We start from the raw sequence: 7,561 nt of genomic DNA, 5'->3' as shown, positions 1-7,561 counted from the left end.
TGTGGGGAAATTTACCAAGAAATGGCTTCAGAGTAGACTAACTTAAACAGCACATAAAAAAAAAAAAAAGTCATTTATTTCAGCCCGTCATGTCAGACTATTACATTAGCAATCACAGCCAATGGGTGCAAAAAAAATACAGTCCTCGAGTTTTTTGCCCATACACATGAGTATTTGTCTAAAACATGTCTTCTTTGTAGCAGCTAGGCCCTTCCACCACTGTGCTTGACTGAGTTCACACATCTGTTGTAACCTGTGGCTTCCCCGTCACTTCTCTGGCTCTCTTCTCCTGCTAAGCTTTGTGTCCTAATTAAAATATTCTGCCACTGCCATAGTTACTGTTGCTAGTGGAACCGCCATAGCCACCTTGGCTTCGTGGTTTGGCAGAGTATTGGCCTCCACCGCCACAGGGGCCAGAGCTTCTGTCTCTGAAGTTTCCTCCCTTCATGGGTCCAAAATTTGAAGACTGATTGTTGTAATTGCCAAAATCACTGTAGCTTCCACTACCTCCAAAATTGCTTCCATCATCACCAAATGCATTATAGTCATCCCCACTGCCACCATATCCACCACCACCACGGCTGCCACCAAAGCCACCATGACGACTAAAGTTTCCTCCACGACCGAAGTTGCCATTCCCACCGAAACCACCTCCACGACCACCACCAAAGTTTCCAGAACCACTTCAACCTCTGTGGCTGGATGAAGCACTAGCCACCTCTTGCTTTGACAGGGCTTTCCTAGCTTCGCAGTTGTGGCCATTCACAGGATGGTATTTCTGAATGGCAGTCTTATCCACGGAGTCATGGTTGTCAAAGGTTACAGAGGCAAAGCCCCTTTTCTTGCCACTGCTTCAGTCAGTCATGATTTCAGTCACTTCATTTTTTCCGCACTGTTCAGAATAATCTCTTGGGTGATGTTCTTCAGTGTCTTCTTTAATGCCACCAACGAATATCTTCTTCATAGTTAAGTGGGCACCTGGTCTTTGAGAATCTCCTCTTGAGACGGCTCTCTTGGTCTCCACAACTCTTCCATCCACCTTATGTGGTCTTGCATTCGTGGCTGCATCCACCTCCTCCACAGTGGCATACGTGACAAACCCACAGCCCCTGGAGCGCTTGGTGTTTGGATCTCTCCTTACCACACAGTCCCTGAGCGGTCCCTGTTGCTCAAAATGGCTCCTCAGGCTCTCATTGGTTGTTTCAAAGCTCAACCCTCCAATGAAGAGCTTCCTTAGGTGTTCGGGCTCTTTAGGAGACTCTGACTTAGACATGACGCCAAGGAGAAGAGAGACTTTAACGATGCTTCTTCAGAGGCGTTTGTGATTCTTGCTCCTTTGTAAGTAACTTTTTTTCTTTCTACAGGATTTTAGAATCATCTCTTATTTATAATGCTCTGAAATTTCAGTGATCTATCTAGGTAGAGGTTTTTAAAAAATAGTATCTGTGATATTATGAGTTTGACAGTCTAATTTTAATTTTATAACCTATTATAAAATAAACATGTTTATTAAGATAAAAGTATTTGTCCATGCCACCTAAAATCCAGTATCACCAGTGGTATGTTTATCACCTTTTGGGAAACTTTGGATTAAAGAATAGCATTAAGAAAAATTATAATAAATTATCAGGGAAAATTCCGAATGGGTGATGACTGGGTATCGTTTCAGTGGGGGTTGTATAAGAGATCCTTTGGAATTATCTGACTATATGGAGAATTGTAGTTTTCATCACAGACTGATGGTTATATGCAACTCTGTAAGTTGTTGAAAACTTATAGTAATGCAAGACCGGGGCAGTGGCTTACATCTGTAATCCCAGCCCTTTGGGAGGCTGAGGCGGGTGGATCACTTGAGGCCAGGAGTTCAAGATCAACCTGGCTAACATGGTAAAACCCTGTCTCTACTAAAAATGCAAAAATTAGCCAGGCATGGTGGTACATGCTTTTAATCCCAGCTACTCGAGAGGCTGAGGCATGAGAATTGCTTGAACCCAGGAGGCGGAGGTTGCAGTGAGCCGATATGGCACCACTGCATTCCTGCCTGGACAACAGAGCAAGACTCTGTCTTAAAAAAACAAAAAACAAACTTTATAGTAATGCAAATGAGTCTTGTCCATAGACATGGGAATAAGCTGTGTCCAGTGAAGATGAAAGTGATGACCACTCTGTGGAAAAGATGATTCCAAGCATTATTCTATTTCTTGTAAATATTGATCAGTTTTTTCTATTGACAAATTCATTTTGGCATTCCTGGTTGCCTCTATATGTGTTTGTTCTTTTAATCCCCTTTGAACTGGTTTTAATGTATTGGTGTTTTCGTCACTAATTAGTGTGTTAAATAAAATCTTTGACTTTTTAAATTTTATTTTATTTTTGAGACAAAGTCTCACTCTGTCATCCAAGCTGGAGTGCAGTGGTGGGATCTTGGCTCACTGCAACCTCTGCCTCCCAGGTTCAAGTGATTCTCCTGCCTCAGCCTCCCAAGTAGCTGAGACTACAGTTGCAACCCCACGCCTGGCTAATTTTTGTATTTTTAGTAGAGACAAGGTTTCACCAGGTTGGCCAGGCTGGTCTCAAACTCCTGACCTTAAGTGATCCACCCCCTCAGCCTCCCAAAGTGTTGGGATTATAGGCGTGAGCCACCGCACCTGGTCAAATCTTTAACTTTTAAAAATATTTGTATGACAGTCACACTTTTGCCTTATTTAAAAAAAATTTTATTAGTAGCATATATTAATTATAATGTATATCATTATTATAATGTTGAGAGGATTTGGAGAACAGACTGGCCTTTGGAACAGAGTACATTTTAGGTAAGTCCTGGCTTCTTACCAAATCCTCTATGACAAGTCTACCTGGTCACCTATTTCTATAAATAAAGTTGTGTTGGCACACAGCCAAACTCATTCATTACATATTTTCTCTGTTCTACAAAAACAAAACTGAGAGTTGCAACAAAGACCATATGACCCACAGGCCAGGGAGCAGAAGCTCCCTCTACCCCTGTAGAACATTGGAACCAAAACGTGACAAAAGGATTTTTGAGTCCCTACTGCCTCCTGTTTGGTAACAGTTGTTAATGGAACAAAGTCTGAGTGCTGCTAGAGAATGCACTGTTCCTTGGGACTGCAACAAGCAGTGATGTAATGATACTGTGGCATGATTTTCCTGAAGTAGCTAAAAAGAGAGCAACATTCTCCTGGAGTCTCTGCTGTTTCCCTTGTGATTTTGCAGATGACTGTGCCTTTATCTCCTCCACCATACTGAAACTCTACCACCTGTGTCGTGTTAAGTGAGTCCTTTAATTGCTCTGGGCTCAGTTTCCTCATACATAACATGAGGTTATTGGATGACTTCCCAGGTCTCTTCTGTCCTTACGAGTTCATGTCAGTTTCATATACTTTTTGTTTCTTAATTTTGTTCTCACTTATCAAACATTTATTTTATATCTATTATGTTCCAGGCATTTTACCAGTCACTAGAGATACAGCAGTGAATAATGCGACATGGACTCTGGCCTTACATTAATAAAAATGACAGCAAGCACATTATCAGCAATATCTGATATCACACTATATTATAGGTTCTGAAACACTTTCACAGGCATTTTTATACTTGGCCTTCAGTACAGTGCTGTTAACTGGTTAGGCCAGGTATTATTATTTGCATTTTACATATGAAGAAACTCAAACACAGAAACATTAAATTGGCCAAGGTTACATGGTACTGATATTACCAACTAAGATTTAGAAATTTTGATCCTGATTATTTACAAAAAAGTTTGTTTACTGGAACATTTCAGGCCAGGAGTGGTAGCTCATGTCTGTAATCCCAGCACTTTGGGAGGCCGAGGCGGGCGGATCACGAGGTCAGGAGATCGAGACCATCCTGGCTAACATGGTGAAACCCCATCTCTACTAAAAATATAAAAAATTAGCCGGGCGTAGTGGCAGGTGCCTGTCCTCCCAGCTACTCGGGAGGCTGAGGCAGGAGAATGCTGTGAACCCGGGAGGCGAAGCTTGCAGTGAGCCTACATCACGCCACTGCACTCCAGCCTGGGCGACAGAGTGAGACTCCGTCTCAAAAAAAAACCACCAAAAAACAAAAAAGGAACATTTCAAACATACTAAAAAAATAATAGTACAATCAATCCCATGTACTCATACCCCCAATTTAAAAAAATAATTTTTTTTGAGACCAGGTCTCATTCTGTCGCCCAGGCTGGGGTACAGTGGAATGATCCCACAGCTCACTGCAGCCTTGATCTCCTGGGCTTAGCTGATCCTCCCACCCCAGCCTCCCAAGTAGCCAGGAGCACAGGCATGCACCACCATGCCCAACTAATTTTTGTATTTTTTGTAGAGATGGGATTTTTGCCATGTTGCCCAGGTTGGTCTCGAACTCTTGGATTCAAGGGATCTGCCCATCTCAGCCTCTGAAAGTGCTAGGATTATAGGTGTGAGCCTCTGCCCCCAATCCCAAATTAGCAATGATCAAGATTTTGACTATTTTTTTCATCTTCCCCCTTTTTTCTTTGTAGAAGTTTTTTGTTTTTGTTTTGTTTGGGGTTGTTTGTTTGAGAGAAGGTCTTGCTCTGTCACTCAGGCTGGAATATAGTGGCTTGAACACAACTCACTGCAGTCTCAACCTCCAGGGCTCAAGCAATCCTCCCACCTCAGCCTCCCCAGTAGCTTGAACTGACTAACGTGTGCCACCACGCCTGGTTAATTTTTAAATTTTTTGTGGAGACAGTGTCCCACTATGTTGCTCAGGCTGGTCTTGAACTTTAGGACTCAAGCGATCCTCCTGCCTCAGCCTTCCTAAGTGCTGGGATTACAGGCAAGAGCCATTGCCCTTGGCCTGTAGATGTATTTTAAGTAAATGCCAAAGATCATGTCATTTCACCCCTTTATCCTCAATGTAAATCTTTAAAAAGTAAGGGCATTTTCCTAACACCACCACAATGCCACTTTCACCCTTAATAACATCAAAAATAATTGTTTTGTCTAATTTAAATCTAATTCTTGAATTCTTGATGTTCATTTGGGTAGAATAAAGTTTAAAATCATTTTGCTATTTGGTCACACACTGACTAGCCAAGCATCATATAAATTTGTTTCACAACAGTTTTTTGGTTCCTAGATCATCTGTCCTTTCCTAAAAGACTTATTTTGTGTCGGGGAATATTATATGTTACCTCCCCTTTTTCCTTAGTGCCTTAGTCTATTTGTGCTGCTCTAACAGAACACCTGAGACTGGGGAACTTATAATAAACAGGTATATATTGTTCACAGTTCTGGAGGCTGAGAAGTCTGAGATCAAGGTGCCAGCAGTTTTGGCATCTGTTTAGGGTCCAGTCTCTGCCTCCATGATGGTGCCTTGAACTCTGCATCCTCCAGAGGAGGGGGAACCCTGTTCCTCACATAGCAGAAGAGCAGAAGAGAGAGAGCCCACTCCTGCAAGCTCTTTTTTTATAGCAGCATTAATCCACACACAAGGGTAGAGCCCTCATGACTGAAATGCCTTCCATTCAGCCCCCACCTCTCAACACTGTTGCAATGAGGATTAAGCTTCCAGCACATAAATTTGAGGGGAACAAAAACATTCAAACTGTAGTATTTGGTTATAGATTTTTTTAGATAGAAACACGGCCACAGGAAATAAAAACTGTACGTCCCAACCTTCCTCGCAGCTAGATATGGCTTCTGAGTAAATTCTAGTTCATGAGATGTTAACTGAATTGTTGAGTTTCTGGGAAGTGTTTGTAAGAGTAAACGGCATGTTTTCTTTGCCCTTTCTCCTTCCTGCTCATTAGAATAGAGAAACAGTACCTGGACCTGAAGCATCTTGACCTATGAGGCTGTGTACTAAGAAAAATAGGTAAGACATTAAGAGAGAAGCACTCAATGAGGATGCTAAGGCATAAAAATAATACAGTGCACTTTGGAGACTCAGGGGAAACGGTGGTAGGGGGTGAGAAATAAAAGACTACACGTTGGGTACAGTGTACACCGCTTGGGTGATGGGTGCACCAAAATCTCAGAAATCACCATTAAGAACTTATCTATGTAGCCGAATGCCACCCATTCCCCCAAAACCTGCTGAAATAAAAAATAATTTTTTAAAAATCATAGATGACACAAGGAAATGGGAAAAAAGAGGGAGAGAAAAACACTCAGATCCCTGATGATCCATGGAGTCACCTTATCAGTTTAGAAGTAAACTTTTTTCTGCACTTCAAGCCAATGTTCTCTATTTTGGTTTCTGATTGCTTTCAAACCTGTAGCCAAACAAACCCTAACTTATACACATTACTGTATACTTCTTTCCCCATCACTCAATTATGGTAGAACTAGACACAGAGAAAGCTGGATTTGCTCTAAGCTAAGGCCTCCTCATCTAACATAACTGGTAACTGAGATGTATTCCATTAAACTTAATTTTTTTTTGTTTTTGGGTTTTGTTTTAGAGACAGGGTCTTGCTCTGTCACTCAGGCTGGAGTGCGGTGGGGCTATCACAGCTCACTGTACTCTGAAACTCCCGGGCTTCAGTGATCCTCCCACCTCAGCTTCCTGAGTAGCTGGGACTACAGGTGCACACCACCATATCACCCTAAATTTTTTAAAACTTTTTTTTTTTTTTTGGTGGAGATGGGATCTCCCTACATAGCCCAAGCTGGTCGCGAACTCCTGGCCTCAAGTGATTCTCTTGTGATTTGCTGGGATTACAGACGTGAGCCACAGCACCCAGCCAAACTTATTGTTTTAAAATGAAAAATGTTCAACTTTCAAAATTCCTTTCCCTTGGGTCTGTCCTTGCTATATAATCGACATCTCTTCCGCCTTCTTAATTGATTGGCTACTCAAATATAGCAGTTTCTTGGTTCTTAAAAGTAGTGTCCTGGCCAGGTGCTGTAGTTCATGCCTGTAATTCTAGCACTTTAGAAGGCTGAGGCTGATCACTTGAGCCCAGGAGTTTGAGACCAGCCTGGGCAACATGGCAAAACTCCGACTCTAAAAAAAATTACAAAAATTAGCTGGGCATGGTGGTACGTGCCTGTAGTCCCAGCTACTTGGGAGGCTGAGGTGGGATGATCACTTGAGCCTGGGGAGGTTAAGGCTGCAGTGAGCTGTGATCACGCCACTGAGTGACACGCCAGCTTGAGTGACAGGATGAGAACTTGTCTCAAAAAAAAAAAAAAAAAAGAAATGTTTTGTTCATACGGTTTGCAAAAAAGGATTTGGAGAAGGCTAGAAAAGACCTGAAATGTTGAATGAGTAACAATCACTGAATGCTGGAAAAAGCCCAGCCTTGTTACCTTCTCTGATCTTTGAAAATACATCAGCAATTGCAGAACTAGTGCTGGTGAGCTACAGTGAGCTGTCACAATTGATGTAGTCATTATTAGAAGATCACAGTATATGCACAGAAGTTCAAATATTGCTAACAGGTCTACATTTAAAAGGTTTCTTATGTAATTTTACAGCTGATAAACCAAGCCCTGATGACACAGTGAAATAGGACCAGGATATTAAAGCATTTAAACATAGGTTTTTAATG

General features: G+C 41.9%; 1 pseudogene; it reads right to left on the bottom strand.

The window, feature by feature from the left end:
- Positions 1 to 310: 310 nt before the first annotated feature.
- LOC108518516 (heterogeneous nuclear ribonucleoprotein A1-like) lies at positions 311 to 1,273 on the bottom strand (annotated as a pseudogene).
- Between the last annotated feature and the right edge of the window lie 6,288 nt (positions 1,274 to 7,561).

This window comes from Rhinopithecus bieti, unplaced genomic scaffold, assembly GCF_001698545.2.
Source record: "Rhinopithecus bieti isolate Rb0 unplaced genomic scaffold, ASM169854v2 scaffold_43749, whole genome shotgun sequence".
NCBI classification, from domain to species: Eukaryota; Metazoa; Chordata; class Mammalia; order Primates; family Cercopithecidae; genus Rhinopithecus; species Rhinopithecus bieti.
The sequence above is the reverse complement of the archived record's forward strand: the minus strand, read 5'-3'. Positions and strand labels throughout refer to the sequence as shown.